General features: G+C 44.4%; 1 long non-coding RNA gene across 1 annotated transcript; it reads left to right on the forward strand.

The window, feature by feature from the left end:
* Window positions 1-899: 899 nt before the first annotated feature.
* On the forward strand, window positions 900-8,832 carry LOC142256203 (uncharacterized). Its single transcript, XR_012727498.1, has 3 exons — window positions 900-978; window positions 2,057-2,101; window positions 8,525-8,832. It is a non-coding gene; the product is annotated as an uncharacterized LOC142256203 (long non-coding RNA).
* The last annotated feature ends 10,779 nt before the right edge of the window (window positions 8,833-19,611 follow it).

The raw sequence follows: 19,611 nt of genomic DNA on the forward strand, positions 1-19,611 counted from the left end.
TCTGGGGGCCGGAATTGGGGATTATGTTAGGATAAGGATGGATGACATATGGGGACCAAGATGGGGGTCTGTATGGGGACCAGAATGGAGGACGTAAGAGGACCAGCATGACTGACATATTGGAACCAGGATGGGGGATTATATGGAGATCAGGACATAGGACATCTGGAGACCAGGATGAATGACTTCTGGGAACCAGGATAAAAGATTATATGGGGCCGAGAATGGTAGGATATATGTGGACCAGGATGGATGACATATGGTGACCAGGATGGGGGACTATAAGTGGACTAGGATAGAGAACATATGAGGTCCAAGATGAGGGATTATTTGGATATCAGGATGGAGGACATATGGGGCCCAGGATGGGAGATTATATGGGGACTATCATGTAGGACATGAGGACCAGGAAGGGGGATTATATGGAAATTAGGAGATATATGACATATAAGGACAAAGATGAGGGGTTTTATGGGGTCCAGGATGGGTAATTATATGGGAACTTGGATGGAGGAAATATGAGTACCAGGATACCAGGATAAAGAATTATATGTGCACCAGGATGGATGACATATAGTGATCAGGATGGGGGATTATATGTGGACAAGGATAGAGGACTAATGAGGTCCAAGATGGGGGATTATATTATGGACCAGGATGGATGACATGTGAGGATCAGGATGGGGGACATTACTACTGCTGTAATATATATTTACTTTTGAGGATACTGTTTTCCATGGGGGTGGACAAAAGAGAGGTCCTGTTACTGTGCAGGGCGGCACTACGTTGCTTTTTTCTTCATCTGGCACAGAGTAGAAATCAGGAAAGAAGTAGGAAATGTGTACTAGACGGGATCCGCTATAGATGTCTGCATGTTATTTTCTTCAGCAGTGAGTCCAGGCTGGAAGAAGTGATAGCGGTCTGTACTGGATGAAGAGGAAAAGCGAAGATGAATGACTTCACCTAGAGACAACATTGGTAAGTTACTGTATTACTTGTACACAATACACTGCTTTATATTTACTGTACACAGAGCCCCTGTGTATAATGTCTCAAGTGATAACTGTATTACCTGTACACTATACACTATATACAGAGCTCCTATGTATAATGTTAGCTTTATTAGTTTTGTGTTTTATATTAATGATCAGTATTGTATTATTCAGTCACTATGTGGTGGTAATATGTGATCTGGTCATGGTGTGGTGGTATTTCTCCCTTTTATGACGTGTAATTCGGTCACTGTGTAATATAATAATAATAATATTTATTCACTTATATAGTGCTATTAATTCCATAGCGCTTTACATACATTAGCAACTCTGTCCCCACTGGGGCTCACAATCTGAAGTCCCTATCTGGATGTCTTTGGAGTGCGGAAGGAAACACATGAAAACACGGCGAGAACAAATAAAGTGCTTACAGATGTTGTCCTTGGTGGCATTTGAACCCAGGAACCCAGTGCTGAAAGATTACAGTGCTAACCACTGAGCCAGCGTGCTATGTGGTGGTAATATGTGGTCTGGTCATGGTATGGTGCTATTTCTCTCTTGTATGTGGTATTCAGTCACTATAGTGACAAACAAAAGGGTAACCAAGTTTTAAACTTTAGAATTTCAGGGTCTATATCCACTACATATTTGAGTATGAGACTGCCTTCATTTTAAAGAGAATCATCCTCTTTTCTTGGGAAATCTTCTTCAAGGTCTCCTCAATTCCAACCAGTGATGTTTTCCTTGGGAACCAAAAGATGCAGACAGTTATTTCTATAATATGTTTCAGAATTACTTTTACTTGGAATTGTCACAATGATTTATGTATCTTATAGTGTAAATGTTTATATACTGTGTCATGGCGTTATATAAAGGAGACACAGTGACTCAGAGCCGGCCACCCCCCCCCCCCCCGGTCAGGACCCGCTGTATTCTGAAGGCAGCGACTCCTGATCGTGGGCACATACCCTAAAGGTTATTTCCGCAGCCTGGTATAAATATGTCATACATACTGGCCAGGGAAAAATATCTAACCTCTTCTAATCTTAATTTTGTGTCCACAGTTCTGCAGTGTCTGAATGAGTTGCCAGACGAGTGGGTCCCTCCAGGTAAGAAAAAAAATTCTTGTGTATACAATGCACAAACATTGTGAACACACACATATTCTGTATACATACGATACACATACACACATACTGTACACATACTGTATACATACAATACACATACACATACTGTACACATACTGTATACATACAATACACATATACTGTACACATACTGTATACATACAATACACACATACTGTACACATACTGTATACATACATACACACATACTGTACACATACACACATACTGTATACATACAATACACATACACATACTGTACACATACTGTATACATACAATACACATATACTGTACACATACTGTATACATACAATACACACATACTGTACACATACTGTATACATACATACACACATACTGTACACATACACACATACTGTATACATACAATACACATACACATACTGTACACATACTGTATACATACAATACACATATACTGTACACATACTGTATACATACATACACACATACTGTACACATACTGTATATATACATACAAACATACTGTACACATACACACATACTGTATACATACAATACACATATACTGTACACATACTGTATACATACATACACACATACTGTACACATACTGTATATATACATACAAACATACTGTACACATACACACATACTGTATACATACAATACACATACTGTACACATACACACATACTGTATACATACATACACACATACTGTACATGTAAGGGGTGGGCAGACCCCTTACAAGGAAGCACAGGTTTTCTCTGAAGTGGTTAATGCTGTCCCCATAGAAACTGTACAGGAGGGAGGAGGAGCCGGCAGCTTCGGGGGAAAGGAAGTGTGTGCTGAAGGCAGTTGTGTCCGGGACCGGAGAGAAGAAACAGCCAGGGGCAGAGTGTGGAGCTGAGTGGGCAGAAAGAAAGAAAGAAAGAAGGGAGCTGGAAGAACAGGGAAGCCGGAGAGAAAAGGAGCGGGCGGAACCTCGTAGGGTGAAGCAGTCCGGTGTGGGTCCGGGCTGTGGGTAGCCAGAAGTGGGAGCCGGGCGAAGAGGAGTAGTCAGGCAAGTCACCCACTTGAGGGGACGCAGGCTTTCCCTCAGCTAAAGGAAGCGCCACAGCACTGTGTTTTGTTACTGCCACGTGTGGAGACTTGCAAAGAATAAAACATGTTTGTTATTTGCATCGAACCATGCCTGAAGAGTGTTTGTGCGCCGGACAACACCTGCACCACCACACTCTGCCCCACCACGACATCTCCTGTCCCCAAAGTGACGGTGGAACCAGGGGAAAGCCTGTCAGCAAGGGCCACGACTACAAGGCCGGAGGCACCCCTGGCACCCCGTTACATGTGGCGTAGTCGGCAGGATCCGGATCATATGCAAGGGGACCCGCTCCAAGAAGATGGAGACCAAGTGGTGCCAAGGGCCCCTGATCAGGACTTTCAGCGAAGATTTCCAGTCCCATGGTGGGAAGAAGAAACAGTGCCTGAGGCGTTGGACCGGGCACAAGATGGCGGCAAGGTGGCCGTCGTCTGTGAAGAAACAGAAAGCGCGCGAAAAATTGGCGCCAAAAGAAGAGCCTGGGGCTGGCCGGTGCCGAAAAAGAAGTTCGGAGTACTCCACCCAAAGAGGGGAGGTGCCGGTCCCAGGGCACGAAGGAAGATATGTGAAGTGGGCGGTGTTCCAGAGAAAAAGAAGAACCGCCGCGTAGGGGTCGACCTGATTTGTGAGACTGGGAGTGGAGTATACCCAAGAGCGGGAAAAGTAAGCCCGCCTCCACTTCCTCCAGCATCTCCACTGACCCCGACGCCATTACCAGAAACGCTGACTCCGAGCAAGATAGAGACTCCAGGAAGACAGCAAGCTGCGGTAGCCGCACTAGTAGCAACTAGCCTGGGCAGAGGACGCCCGAAGCAGACTGTGGCTGCGGAAGGACCCACCCTTAACCTACTGGCTGTGCCAGGAGGACCGGAGCGGCCCACTACACAAGAGGCCGCACAGTGGCAACAGGAAATCGAGTGGGAGGAATGCCAATACCGGCGGCGGTCGCAGCAAAGACCGGTGCTAGCTGAACTCTCCCACCCGAGACGTTGGAGCAACCCGCCAACTACGAGCCCTTCCGGAGGCTGCACCGGTTGCCCGGACAGTCCCTGTCGGAGTACATGCAGGCCCAACGAGCCGAATGGCAACGTGCATATCATCCGGAGTGACTTTTCAAGACCGGAAGATGGCGGGCCTGTTCTTGTTCAACACCGGCGTTGTTTTGAGCCGGAAGAAGGTGTGTTGTTTGTAACCGTTCAAGTTGCTGAGCCCGGAAGAGAGCCTGATGCTGGACTGAGCCAGGGGCTCCCTCCGCGTCGTTAAGAAGATTTTTGCCGAGTTGTGTTCCTGCCAGCTAACGTCTAAGACCGGGAGTGCCTGCCAACGGCCTCCGGGCACGACTAAGACCGGGAGCTTCCAGGAGGAACTCCGGGCGCTGGACTGGTGTGCCCTTGCGGGTGCCCTCAGGTGAACATGTTCGCAGTTTCATTAAAATGACTTTGTTTAGTTTTAAAATGTGATTTTAGATTTATGCCTTGCCGGGAGGCTTAGACTTAAAGAGGGGAGGTATGTAAGGGGTGGGCAGACCCCTTACAAGGAAGCACAGGTTTTCTCTGAAGTGGTTAATGCTGTCCCCATAGAAACTGTACAGGAGGGAGGAGGAGCCGGCAGCTTAGGGGGAAAGGAAGTGTGTGCTGAAGGTGTTGTGTCCGGGACCGGAGAGAAGAAACAGCCAGGGGCAGAGTGTGGAGCTGAGTGGGCAGAAAGAAAGAAAGAAGGGAGCTGGAAGAACAGGGAAGCCGGAGAGAAAAGGAGCGGGCGGAACCTCGTAGGGTGAAGCAGTCCGGTCTGGGTCCGGGCTGTGGGTAGCCAGAAGTGGGAGCCGGGCGAAGAGGAGTAGTCAGGCAAGTCACCCACTTGAGGGGACGCTAGGGCAGGCTTTCCCTCAGCTAAAGGAAGCGCCACAGCACTGTGTTTTGTTACTGCCACGTGTGGAGACTTGCGAAGAATAAAACATGTTTGTTATTTGCATCGAACCATGCCTGAAGAGTGTTTGTGCGCCGGACAACACCTGCACCACCACACTCTGCCCCACCACGACATCTCCTGTCCCCAAAGTGACGGTGGAACCAGGGGTAAGCCTGTCAGCAAGGGCCACGACTACAAGGCCGGAGGCACCCCTGGCACCCCGTTACATACACATACACACATACTGTTTACATACATACACACATACTGTTTACATACATACACACATAATGTACACATAAAATACACATACACACATACTGTATACATACAATGCACAGACACACATATTGTATACATACACACATACTGTACACATACACACACATACTGCATACATACATATACACATACTGTATACATACATACACATACATACTGTACACATACACACATACTGCATACATACACACATACTGCATACATACACACATATTGTACACATACACACATACTGCATACATACACACATACTGTAGACATACACACACATACTGCATACATACATATACACATACTGTATACATACATACACATACATACTGTACACATACACACATACTGCATACATACACACATACTGCATACAATACACACATATTGTACACATACACACATACTGTATACATACAAACACACATACTGTCCACATACACACACATACTGTATACATACATAGGCATAGTAGCCTTGACCCCTTTCCGATGCAAAGAAGCGCCCTTAATCATATGTGTCACCGTGCACTACATGGATACATGGTGACTCACATTGTTGGGCGTGTTCAGCTTTCCTCTATCTTCTGTTATATATACATACTGTACACATACACACATACTGTATACATATATATGATACCCATACTGTAGATATACATACACACACATACTGTATACATATGGTACACATACTGTGCACATTCTTACACACACACTATATACCTCCAAACGGTACACATAATGTGCACATACAAACGCACAAAATATTATATACACACATACGATGGACATACTGTACACATACAGTCAAGGACAAAAGTGTTGGCACCCTTCATTTCTTTTCTGTGTGTTGGAACAACGCACATACAAAAAAAAATGAGAGTAAAAAAGGCAAATTGGACATAATTTGACACAAAGCTCAATAAATGTGCCGCACCATATTGTTGTCCTCCTCAACTCAATATTTGTTTGCACGTCCTTGGGAATAAATCCCTTCCATCAGTTGCCTCCTTCTTTAACTGTCCACAAATTTCTTCCTCCTCTCACCTGGAATCTCGGACTCTTCTTTATAAACGTCTCCAGGTCTCTCATATCTGAAGGTGTCTTCTCTTCTCCCCTCTCCTCTCCTCCCTTCTTCTCTTCTCTCTTCTCTTCAGATCTCTCCACAGGTGTCAATGGGGTTGAGATCCAAACTCATTGCTACCACTTCAGAACTCTCCAGCACTTTCTTTCCATCCATTTCCTTGAGCTTCTTAAAGTGTTTGGGGTCATTGTCCTGCTGGAAGACCCCTGACCTATGACGCACATCCAGCTTTCTGACACTGGGCACTACATTGATACCCAGAATTTGTTGGTAATCTTCTGATTTCATGATGTCTTGCACACAGTCAAGGCCCCTAGTGGCAGAGGCAGAAAAACAACCGAAAACATCTCTGACCTCCACCATATGTGACTGTAGGTGCTGTGATCTTTTTTTGTAGCCTCATTGTGTCTTTGGTAAACAGTAGAATGATGCACTTTACCAAAAAGCTCTATCTTGTTCTCATCTGTCAAAAAAATGCTTTCCCAGAAGGATTTTGGTTACTCAAATATTTTTTAGCTTTTTTTCTGTTTCTGTGTCAGCAGTGGGGTCCTCCTGGGTCTCCTCCATAGTATGTTATTTCATTCAGATGTGGACAGATTATTGGTGTGGACACTGATGCCCCCTGAGCTTTCAGGACAGGTTGAGTTTCTTTGGAACTTGATTGTGGCTTATCCACGATCCGGGCTATCCTGCGTCACAACATTTCATCAGTTTTTATTTCCCATCCAGGGAGATTAGCTACAGTTCCATGGGTTGTAAGCTTCCTGGTTATGTTGTACACCATGGATAAAAGAGGCATGAAGATCTCTGGAGATGGACTTGTAACCTTAAGATCATTTATATTTTTCAATAATTTTTGTTCTCAAGTCCTCAGACAGTTCTCTTCTTTTCTCCATGCTTAGTGCGGCACACACAGACACACAATGCAAAGATTGAGTCAACTTCTCCCATTTTTATCTGGAATCAGGTGTGATTTTCACATTGCCCACACGTGTTACTTGTCACAGGGGAGCTTGAACTGACATCACATTCTGGGAACAAAGTTGTTTACCCACAATCTTGGTTCTCAAATCCTCAGACAGTTCTCTTCTTTATTTATTTTCCATGCTTAGTGCAACACACACAGACACAATGCAAAGAATGAGTCAACTTCTCCCATTTTTATCTGGTTTCAAGTCTGATTTCCATATTGCCCAAACCTGTTACTTGCCACAGGTGTTTTTGAATGAACTTCACATGCTAGAAGCAAAGTTTTTTTACCCACAATTTTGGAAAGTTGCCAATAATTTTGTCCGGACCATTTTGGGGGGTTTGTTTGAAATTGTGTCCAATTTGCCTCTTTTTATCTTTTTTTTTGTATTGTTCCAATACACACAAAGGAAATAAACATGTGTATAATAAAACATGTGTATTTTAAATAATTTTCATACATACAAGTGTATTGTCTAGAAGGACCATGGACTGTCATGGATGGAGTGGAGTCTTCTCTGCTCTCTACTCCATCAAAATACTTCACATCTTACACAACATAGAAATATATGAAACCTTCTTTAAAGGATCTGTTTAGGATTGGAGAAAAAAGAGTCTGACATTTTGCCATAAAACAACATTTCTTCAGATACTCTCCATAGACACGATGGGCACTGTTACTGGAAAACAAGAATTCAGATCAATTATCCAAACAATTTGTTACAATTAAGGTAAAGTTACATAATTATTAAAATAAGAAGCAGAAGCAGCAGCAGCCAGACACTTTATATTCCATCGGCTCGCATACGTACAGTGCATATCGTCCAAAAACATACATTGAAGTTTCCGATTCCCAGTCTGTACGTGACTGCACTTCTCAAACTGTTATCACTTTCACATGATTTGTAAAGAAACAAGACAAGAAGGTAAAAGTGTGGAAAATAGGAGGAGAAACAATGATTAGTAAAAAAACATATCTCGTTTTTCTTAATATTTTGCAACTTTTTTGTTTCTCTTGCTCTGTATGGCTGTAATGGTAGATTTGATTAATGTGATACATTGATTTTCAAATTTAGTAGGTTCACCGTGTGGCGAGAGCAGTCACATTGGCTTTGGATCCTGTGATGCGTACTGTAAGGTGGAGGCTTGCCTTCTGTCACTTCTACGTCGTGACTGTGTTTTTGATCAAGGATTTCCTCGACGTTTTGACAACTGATGTATTCCACGTGATGAATGTCCACAATAGAATGCAGAACACATCGTATAACATCTATGTTCTGAGATATGATGACGTCAATTTGTTTTGATTCCTGTACTTGAAAATATAAACAAAAATGTAATTAATCTGCAATACAAATAAAAGCACTATATCTCATTGACTAAACCGTGCATTACATGAATAACTGCCGGAATACCCCGCATTGCCCGGGATAGTATCTCTTTCTCTCCCTCTCTCCTTTTCTGTCTTTCTCTCTCTGTCACTATCTGTCTGTCTCCGTCTGTCTCGGTCTCTCTCTGTCTGATTCTCTCTTTATCTGTCTCTCTTTGTCTCTGTCTGTCTGTATCTCTGTCTGTATCTGTATGGCTCTCTGTCTGTCTCTTGATAGCTCTCTTGCTCTCTCTCAGTGCACATGATCAGAAGTCACTGCACTCTGTCGCTCTCCCTGTCTCTGTCTCTCCCTGTCTGTTTCTCTCCCTGTCTGTCTCTGTCTGTCTCTCTCCCTGTTTGTCTCTCTCTGTCTCTCCCTCTGTCTCTCTCTGTCTCTCTCACTGTCTGTCTCTGTTTGGCTCTATCTATCTCTCTCTCTCTGTCTATCTCTCTCTCAGTGTGCATGATCAGAAGACACCGCACTCTCTGTCTCTCTGTATGTCTCCATCTCTCTCTCTCACTGTCTTTCTCTGTTTGGCTCTCTGTCTGTTTGTTGGTGGCTCTCTGGCTGTCTCACTTTGTCTGTCTCTCTGTCTCTATCTCTGTCTGTCTCTCTGGCTTTCTGTCTCTCTCTATCTGTCTCTCTGTCTGTCTCTCTCTGTCTGTCTCTCTGTCTCTGTCTGTCTCTCTGTCTGTCTCTCTGTCTCTATCTCTGTGTCTCTCCGGCTGTTTCTCTCTGTCTCTCTCTCTCTCTGTGTCTCTCTATCTCTGTGCCTCTCTATCTCTCTCTGTGTCTCTCTGTCTGTCTCTCTCTGTCTGTCTCTGTCTGTCTCTGTCTGTCTTTCTCTCTGTATCTCTCTCTCTGTCTCTCTCTGTCTGTCTCTGTCTGTCTGTCTCTCTGTCTCTATCTCTGTGTCTCTCTGTCTCTCTCTCTCTGTCTGTCTCTGTTTGACTCTCTGTCTGTTTCTGTAGGGTTCTCTGGCTATCTCTTTCTGGATATCTCTCTCTTGCTGTCTCTCTCTGGCTGTTTGTCTCTCTCTATCTGGATCTGTATTGCAAATATAAAAATGGCTATTTTTTGAGTCTATACATTATGTTAAACTAGAACATATTGATTAGTCAGACAGACAAAGTGTACATGGTTACAAAATCTTGTATATACTTAAGGATTTCTGTGTGTTTGTCTTGAATATACAGACAGACAATATACCATTGTAACAGAAACCTTATGATTTACTTTAGTTCAACAATCTGATGTTTTATGTGTTTGCTATATACACAGATAGACAATATATCCATTTACCTAGCTCAAATACCTGATGTGTATTTTTGGGAGATTTGAATGTCTGTGGGTTTATTACCCCATTGTCTGATGTGTGGTGTATGGCTATGTGCACACGCTGCGTTTTTTTGACGCTGCGTTTTTGTGCGTTTTTGGCCGCTAAAAACGCACAAAAACGCACCTGCGTCGAAAAAACGCGGCAAAAAACGCACGCGTTTTGCCGCGATTTGGTGCGTTTTTTTGCTGCGTTTTGCTGCGTTTTTGCTCACTGCGTCCTTATGCGTTTTTTATCAGTGAACAAAAAAAAAAAGGTCTGATGTCATTTCCTTCTTCAATGTGTTCTTCATTCTCCACTAGTGTATGCAGAAGAGCAGACAGCTGCAGAACTACAAGGCTCAGCATCCTCGATCCAATAGTGTATGCAGGACAGCAGACAGCAGCTGTCGAACTACAAGGCTCAGCATCCTCCATCCAATAGTGTATGCAGGAGAGCAGACAGCAGCTGTCGAACTACAAGGCTCAGCATCCTCCTTCCAGGACTGTATGCAGGATTTCTTTGCCCCCCCAAAAAAAAAAAATGACGTGGGCTTCGCCATATTTTTGTATGCTAGCCGGGTACAGCAGGCAGGTACGGGCTGCCCCCAACCCCCAGCTGCCTATTTGTACCCGGCTGGGAACCAAAAATATAGGGAAGCCCTTTTTTTTTAAATTATTTCATGAATTTCATGAAATAATTTAAAAAAAAAAATGACGTGAGCTTCGCCCCATTTTTGAGTCCAGCCGGGTACAACTAGGCAGCTGGGGATTGGAATCCACAGTGCAGGGTGCCCATGCTTTCTGGGCACCCCCGCTGTGAATTGCAGTCCCGCAGCCACCCCAGAAAATGGCGCTTTCATAGAAGCGCCATCTTCTGGCGCTGTATCCAACTCTTCCGGCTGCCCTGATGCCGGGTGGCTAGCCGGGTAATAATGGAGTTAGGGCTAGCTGTATATTATCAGCTAGCCCTAAGCCCGAAATTCATGGTGTCACGCCAATATTAGACATGGCCACCATGAATTTCTAGTAAAGATAAAAAAAAAACACAACACAGAAAAATATTTTTATTAGAAATAAAACACAACATAATTAGTGACTCCATCTTTATTGAAATAAACCCCCCTCCGCAGTAATCCTGGGTCAGGGTCCCGCGCCGTCCAATCCGGATCCAATATCATCTGATCGGTTTGCTGGAAGGCAAAGCGATCAGATGATCTGTCAGGTTCAAGGATGTGAATCACATCACACATCAGCTGATTGTATAAAAGCCGGTTATACAATCAGCTGATGCATCAGTAGAAAAAAAAAAAAAAAAAAATAATACTCACTTATGTGCTGAATTACCGGCAGCTCCCGGAGCGATGGGGCGGGAGTCTGATCCCGTCCGATCGCTGCAGCAGCTGCCGGTAATCAGGGATGAAGTCTCCTGACGCATCCGCTGATACCGGCCGGGCGCCCGCGTCAGCCCGAGACTCGATCAGCTGATGCGTCAGGTGACTGCATCAGGTGATCCATCGCCAGGTCCTGCAAGCAAGGTCCTGCCCCGGGGAGACTGCACACAGCCGGAGCGGGAGCGGCGATACCGTGACAGGAGCTGGGAGCGGGCATGGCACCGCGAGGCTGCAGACAGGTGAGTATAACTTTTTTTTTTTTTATTCTACTGTTAACTTTTGTTTTCGCAGCCGCTTCCTCCTCCTGCCTGTACATGGCGCCGCACGGCAGCATACATGCACAGGACGGGAGATGGACGCGGCGGTGACGGTACCGGGAGGATTCATGCTTCTGTCTATACTGACAGAAGGAATCCTCTTCCTGTACACGTCACTTTACTACCCACCTCCTGCGCTTATAGCTGCGTTTTTGGTCTTAGAAACGCACCAAAACGCAGCTATTTGCGTTTCTCATTGCGTCTTTCAACATCCCATTGAACTCAATGGATGAAAAGCGCAGTGAAAAACGCGGGAATAATTGACATGCTGCGTTTTTGTGGTCACCACAAAAACGCAGCTGAAAAAAAACGCTGTGTGGGGACAGCAAAAATGAAAACTCATAGACTTTGCTGGGGAAGCAAAGTCATGCAGTTTTGAGGCCAAAAACGCACCCGAAAAACGCGCAAAAACGCCGAGAAAAACGCACCGTGTGCACATAGCCTATCTCTGATTCATCTATGCCCAATGACTGGCCATCAAAGGGCATGGATCAATAAGACTACAACACATTAACTTTAAGGCTTGTAATTATTGTACAAACCTCTATTTAAGATCAGATAAGTATAGCAAGGACAGAAGCTCGTGTTACCTGTACCGAGACGTCCGGTCAGTGTTGGGGTTTTCCAGGAGTTCTCTGTCCTTGGTGTGCTTCTGATTCTTAATGTTCCAGGCAGATGGTGTCCAAAGCTCCTTGGTGATTGTAAGTATATTTAACTGTACTTAACCTTAGTATGTTGATTATACAAAAGTGTACGCAATATCATATTTTTCCTTTAAGTTTGTATTTCATATTAACCTTTATAATAAAATTACTTATTTGCCTTCTTTAAAGCCGTATCTGAACCTTAGTGTTAAAAATATTAGCAAAACAGGATCTCTCCCTGTCTCTCTCTCTCTATCTGGATCTCTCTCTGTCTGTCTCTCTGTCTCTCCCTGTATGTGTCTCTCTGTCTCTCTCTGTCTCTCTCTGTCTCTCTCTGTTTGGCTCTCTGTCTGTTTTTGTAGGGTTCTCTGCCTATCTCTTTCTGGATATCTCTCTCTTGCTGTCTCTCTCTGGCTGTTTGTTTCTCTCTGACTGTCTCTCTCTGTCTCTGTCTGTCTGTCTCTCTCTGGCTGTCTCTCTCTCTGTCTCTCTCTGTTTGGCTCTCTGTCTGTTTCTGTAGGGTTCTCTGGCTATCTCTTTCTGGATATCTCTCTCTTGCTGTCTCTCTCTGGCTGTTTGTCTCTCTCTATCTGTCTCACTGTCTGTCTCTCTCTCTGGCTGTCTCTCTCTGTCTCTCTCTCTGGCTGTTTGAATCTCTCTGTCTCTCGGTCTGTCTCTGTCTGTCTTTCTCTCTCTGTCTCTCTCTATCTGTCTCTCTCTATCTGTCTCTCTGTCTGTCTCTCTGTCTCTCTCTCTCTATCTGTCTCTCTGTATGTCTCTGTTTGGCTCTGTCTGTTTCTGTAGGGCTGTCTGGCTGTCTCTTTCTGGATATCTCTCTCTCTCTCAGTGCGCATGATCAGAAGTCCCTGGCACTTCGGGTCATGCACACTAAACCTCTCTGAAGCCGGGACATGAACACCCAGCTTCATAGTGCGTATGACCAGAAGTGCGGGGACTTCTGATGATGCTCACTGCCCGGCATTTGATGCAGTGACAATAGACAAAGGTACGCTCGTCACCGCTGATGACGCTAGGCAATGCATATTGAATAGCATGGCAGCTCGCCCCTGTGGACCCCTGTCGGCATACTAACATGCTAAGAGGGTGGAACGAGCGCAGGAACTAATGCCCTTGTGACTAGTGCACACCCTCATTAGCATATCATAAAGGATCCTTAGAAATACTTGTTCTAAAGATCCCTTTATCTATGCTAGTGTATACAGGGACAGTTAGGCCGGGATTAGCAATATGCACCCAGAACTGCTCGTAGTACTGCATATTGCTCCTGACAGGTTCCCTTTAATGATCTTGTTCTGCTTTTTCATGGTGATCGCTAACTGGGACTTTTATTTTATAGACGTGCTTTAGAATAAGATTGAGATGCAACATCCAGAGCTGCTATTGCCACTATGCTATTAATACAAGGACCACAAACACATTAGTCGAATACGGCAATAACATCGGGTTCTGCCAACAGTTATCTGGGAGATATTGGTCAGGCGTATCTGATTTTGGACTCTAGGAGACATCAGACCTGCTTCTCTATAGGAGAGGCGGCCAAGATGGATGTTGGCCAAATCATCCGATCTAATGCAGAGACGGATCTAGGTTTTCTAGCGCCAAGGGCAAGAATTAGGTTTGGCGCCTTCACTGCCACACTCCTTTGAGCAGTCATCATGTGACAAATCATTCCTATGTGATTTGGAAACTTACAGTCACGTGCCGGCGAGCTGCTCTTCCTAATTCTCTCAATGTTCAGTGGAAAACCACAGCGAGACACAGGAAGAAAAGCCAGTTGTCACGTTCCCGTGTCACACGGAGCTTTGCACAAACTTTTTTTGACTGTCATGAAGGCATTGGACTCTGTTCACATTGCAGATTCTGACACTCTTTCCAATGGTTTCTCCGGTGTCTGGGATCAACAATGGCAAACTCGGGTGTCGACCTGCTGTGTGCTGAGTCATAGGCAGGCTAGCAAGAGTTGACCTCTGCAGCAGCGCATTAAGGACATAAGACTGTCATAGAAATTGCAGTACAGCCACGTTGATCCATGCAGTGCACACATGATATCACCCAGCCGTTGTGCCACCACTAGGTTTGCACCCTAATCATGCATGGCCATTCCCTAGCTCCAGGTTCTGTGGAGCCATTTATCAAAGTCGGTCAACAAAGTACCGAGAGAGGTCCGTGCAACAGACAGGCCTATAGAAAAAGGAAGACATGCTACAGTGACCGGTCTAGGCCTCTTGGTCGCAGACGCCTGGCATTACCCACAAGACATAAGTTTCTCACCCTTTTTGGAGTCTGGATATTAAAAATCCTTCCAGGAACACAGCGGTACAGTAATATTGTCAAGGGAGAAATTTGGGTAAGACTGCTAATGTAGTCTTGTTCAGGGCAGCAGAGGCACGGGGCCAAATTAGGTATCTGCGCAGATATGATAAGACTCAATAATGAACACAGGACATGTTCTTTGATTGAGCCCAGGCTTGCGTTTGAACTCGTGTATTCCATAGATCAGATATTAGTATTACATTTCAACCTTTAGACATGTACAAAAGTATCAATCTGTCTTTTTTCTCACATTTAAACAGTACACGGAGGTGCATAGGGACATAGAAACCCACATTTTATCCCACAGATGACACATTCCTCCTTTGTGTGAAACTACTGATAAGCATAAGTAACTTCTTTGTTCATTGTTTGTACATTTGTTCACTTATCCTTGGTAACCCTTTTTTGACTATACAGCTTAGAATCATATTATGGCGTCTGTGCGATTGCCATATAGACGCACAGATAATTATGCAACTACATCTATATTTTGATTATTTACATACACAGATAATCTTATTACGTTTGAACAAGCAATCTTTAGCCTAGGCTACCTTCACAGTATCAATTGCCCCTTTCCTCACAAATTGTTAAAAGAGCAGGGAGGTGCGGTCCATGCAACACACAGGCTGTGGGCCGGCATTTCAATTTCAAAAGTGAGCACACCCCAAGTGTGTTTATGTTTACATTTAATTACATCTAATATATAAAGCTGAGTGTATGTGTGTATGTGTGTATGTATGTGTGTGTTTATATATACAGTACAGACCAAACGTTTGGACACACCTTCTGATTCAAAGAGTTTTCTTTATTTTCATGACTGAAAATTGTACATTCACATTGAAGGCATCAAAACTATGAATTAACACATGTGGAATGAAATACTTAACAAAAAGTGTGAAAAAACTGAAAATATGTCTTATATTCTAGGTTCTTCAAAGTAGCCCCCTTTTGCTTTGATTACTGCTCTGCACACTCTTGGCATTCTCTTGATGAGCTTGAAGAGGTAGTCACCGGAAATGGTTCTCCAACAGTCTTGAAGGAGTTCCCAAAGAAATAGACAGATAGACAGAGGCAGACAGGGAAAGAGACAAAGACAAATCAACAGAGACAGACAGGGAAAGAGGAAGACAGACAGACAGGGAAAGAGACAGACAGAAAGAGGCAGACAGAGAAAGAGACAGACAGAGAAAGAGAGACAGGGGAAGAGACAGACAGGGAAACAAAGACAGGGAAACAGAAAGACAGGGAAAGAGAGACAGACAGGGAAAGATACAGACAGACAGAAACAGACAGAGACAGACAGAGAAAGACAGACAAAGACGGACAGACAAAGAGAAAGACAGACACAGAAAGACAGGAAAAGAGACAGACACAGGGAAAGAGACAGACAGACACAAACATAGACAAAGAGACAGACAGGGAAAGAGACAGACAGGGAAATGGAAAGACAGGGAAAGAGACAGACAGAAAAAGAAACAGACAGGGAAAGAAACAGACAGGGGAAGAGACATACAGAGGCAGACAGGGAAAGAGACAGACAGGGAAAGGGAAAGGCAGGGAAAGAGAGACAGACAGTGAAAGGTACAGACAGACAGAAACAGACAGAGACAGACAGAGTAAGAGATAAAGATGGACAGACAAAGAGACAGACAGACACAGAAAGACAGGGAAAGAGACAGGCACAGGGAAAGAGACAGACATGGAAAGAGACAGACAGACAAAGAGACAGACACAGAAAGACAGTGAAAGAGACAAAGAGACAGACAGACACAAACATAGACAAAGAGACACACAGGGAAATGGAAAGACAGGGAAAGAAACAGACAGAGACAGACAGGGAAAGAGAGAGGTAGACAGACATCTATGGAGACAGACAGAGTGGGAGAGAGACAGTTACTATTGTAGGCAACGCCGGATACTACAGCTAATGTATAAATATAAACCGTATTTATTCAATACTGTTACATGCCAATTAATATAGATTAATATGTGCTCTTCATGCTGGTTTTATAGACAGAACTAATTGAACTCCGAGTTCCCAGGCCATTCATATGTTGCTTCATAGGAGTTTGTTCCCTGTTTTTTTAGATAATATATTTTTAATTAATTTATCAATAAAAATAATATTTCAACTACTCTCCTCGCATGAATCTCTTTTAAACTGTCGAGGTTACATTTAGTTAATGGTTTTTGGTATATAATCCTCTGATTGGAATGTCTGGAAGTTAAAAAATGATAGGGACTTAACAAAGAGAGGTCACCTTGCCGCTGACTGTTGGGCTCACATAAACCTGGCCATTTTTGTGTGCTAAGTATCTCAATTTTTACATGTTTTTTTCTTAGCAGTAATGCATGTCTGTATTCCCATATTCATTGTTCCACATGTCTTAGCACTACAGAGGGCAACTGTCTAATTTTTGTTACTATGTTTCATGTTTAGTTTGCACCTGTTCACATTAGAAAGGTGGGATGTGCCATCAGCCTTTTTCTTAAATTAGAGGGTCATACCTTCTGATTGAGCACTCCTGCTTTTCAGCCTCAGACAATTTTAATTCTCCATTTGCAGGTTCCTGTCCGCCCATTGTAGTTTTTTTTTAACCCAAAGAGAGGCAATAATTTGATAGGGGCCCAACAAAAAGGTCACCTTGCCATTGGCTGTTGGGCTCAAATGTAATTGGCCATTTTTTGGTGCTAAGTAGCTCAATTTTTCCATATTTCTCATAGCAGTAATGCATGTCTATATTCCCATATCCATTGTTCTTAGCACTATAGAGTGCAACTGTCTCCTATTTAGATATAAAAGTAAGATATTGGCTAAGACAAATGTCAAGCTCACGTGTGCATAAGTGTGATCCTGTGCGTAGCAGATATGGGCTATTACACGGATACAGAGCAAGCCAAGGAGAGACAAAGAGAACCAGTGTACTCTGTGCTGGAAGACTGTAGCAGCTTGTTGCCAAAGTTATATAAGGACATAGAAGACTATATCCTTTTATGTTCCAGTTATTGGCCGACGTTGTGCAGTCTATTGTATCCCTTGGAATCGCTCTTCTATAAATTACATCTCAGGACGCACAGCGCATCACATTGACTCCTGGACGCTTGCTTGAGCCATCACTGACTACTGAGGTCTTACCGGTGAGTTACTACTAGAGATGAGCGAACCGGTCCCGGTTCGGCTCGAGGTCGGCTCGCCGAACGGGGGTCCCGTTCGAGTTCGGTTTGTCGAACGTTCGACGAACCAAACTCGAACGTATAGGCTAGAATGGGAGGCAATCACAAACACATAAAAATGCATAATAAATGTACACAAACAGTTAATAAACATTGCCATAACACTTACCGGTCCTCGCGATCCCTTCTGCACTCTGTCTCCTGCCGCTATTCCATCCGATGATCGCTGAATCCTCCCGGTGACCGGCACTGCCAGCAGAGATGCAGGACCTATCGTGACGTCAAAATAGCCATGTGACCAGTCACGTGGCTATTATCTCATTGGCTACAGACTGGTCACATGACTATGACACGTCATGTAGGACCTGCGAGTGCATCTCTCCGGTACACGGTGCACATATGTGTATCGCCGTGTACCGGCGACATGCTCTAGCACACGGTCGACTCCCCGTTCCGTTAGGGACCGGCTGACACAGCCGGTCATTAACGGAGATCACCATTGCCATAGCAACGCAGTTAGCGGTGATGTCACCGCTAACCGCGGCTCTGAGAGCACCGTTGCTATGGTAACGCGTCTGTCAGCGTTACCGCTGTTACCGCTGACAGCCAGCACTGATCACTCACGGAGTGAAGGCTGCACGCTGCTTCCCGATTGTAGTGAGGATTGTAGTGAGGATGGAGGTTCCCCAGCCCCAAGTGATGAGCTGGTGAACCTCATCCTCACTACAATCGTCACTACTACTACACTAGTGAGGATTGTAGTGAGGATGGAGGTTCCCCAGCCCCAAGTGATGAGCTGGTGAACCTCATCCTCACTACAATCGTCACTACTACTACACTAGAAAGAAAGAAGACAGAAGAGCAGGATCGTGGAGGGCTGACAGGGGGTAATAAAGATGGAGTCTCTAATGTGTCTGTGTATTTATTTCTATTAAAGTATTTTTACTCTGTGTGGTGTTTTTTTTAACCCTTTATTGGAGATTCTTAATGGCCGGGTCAAACGTGCCTGACATTAAGAATCTCTGGCTTAATACTGGCTAGTAAAACAAAGCCAGTATTAACTCATGATTACCCAACAAGCCACCCGGCTCCAGGGCTGTTGGAAGAGTTGGATACAGCGCCAGATGATGGCGCTTCTATGAGAGCGCCATTTTCTGGGACGGCTGCGGACTGAAATCCGCAGTAGAGGCGCCCAGAAACCTCGGGCTAACCTGTGCTGCGGATTCCAATCCCCAGCTGCCTAGTTGTACCCGGCTGGACACAAAAATGGGGCAAAGCCCACGTCATTTGTTTTTTAATTATTTCATGAAATAAGTGAAATAATTAAAAAAAAACGGACTTCCCTATATTTTTGGTTCCCAGCCGGGTACAAATAGGCAACTGGGGGTTGGAGGCAGCCCGTGGCTGCCTGCTGTACCTGGCTAGCATACAAAAATATGGCGAAGCTCACGTCCTTTTTTTTGTAGTTTTTTGGCAAAAAAAATAAAAAATGCTTCCCTGGATTTTCCATTGCCAGTGAAGGTAACACCAAGCAGTGGGGGTTAGCAGCCAGTAGCTGCTTGGATTACCCTTAGCTAGCAATACAAAAAATGCAGCGGGAGCCCATATATATT

Source organism: Anomaloglossus baeobatrachus, chromosome 11, assembly GCF_048569485.1.
Source record: "Anomaloglossus baeobatrachus isolate aAnoBae1 chromosome 11, aAnoBae1.hap1, whole genome shotgun sequence".
In the NCBI taxonomy this organism is placed as follows: Eukaryota; Metazoa; Chordata; class Amphibia; order Anura; family Aromobatidae; genus Anomaloglossus; species Anomaloglossus baeobatrachus.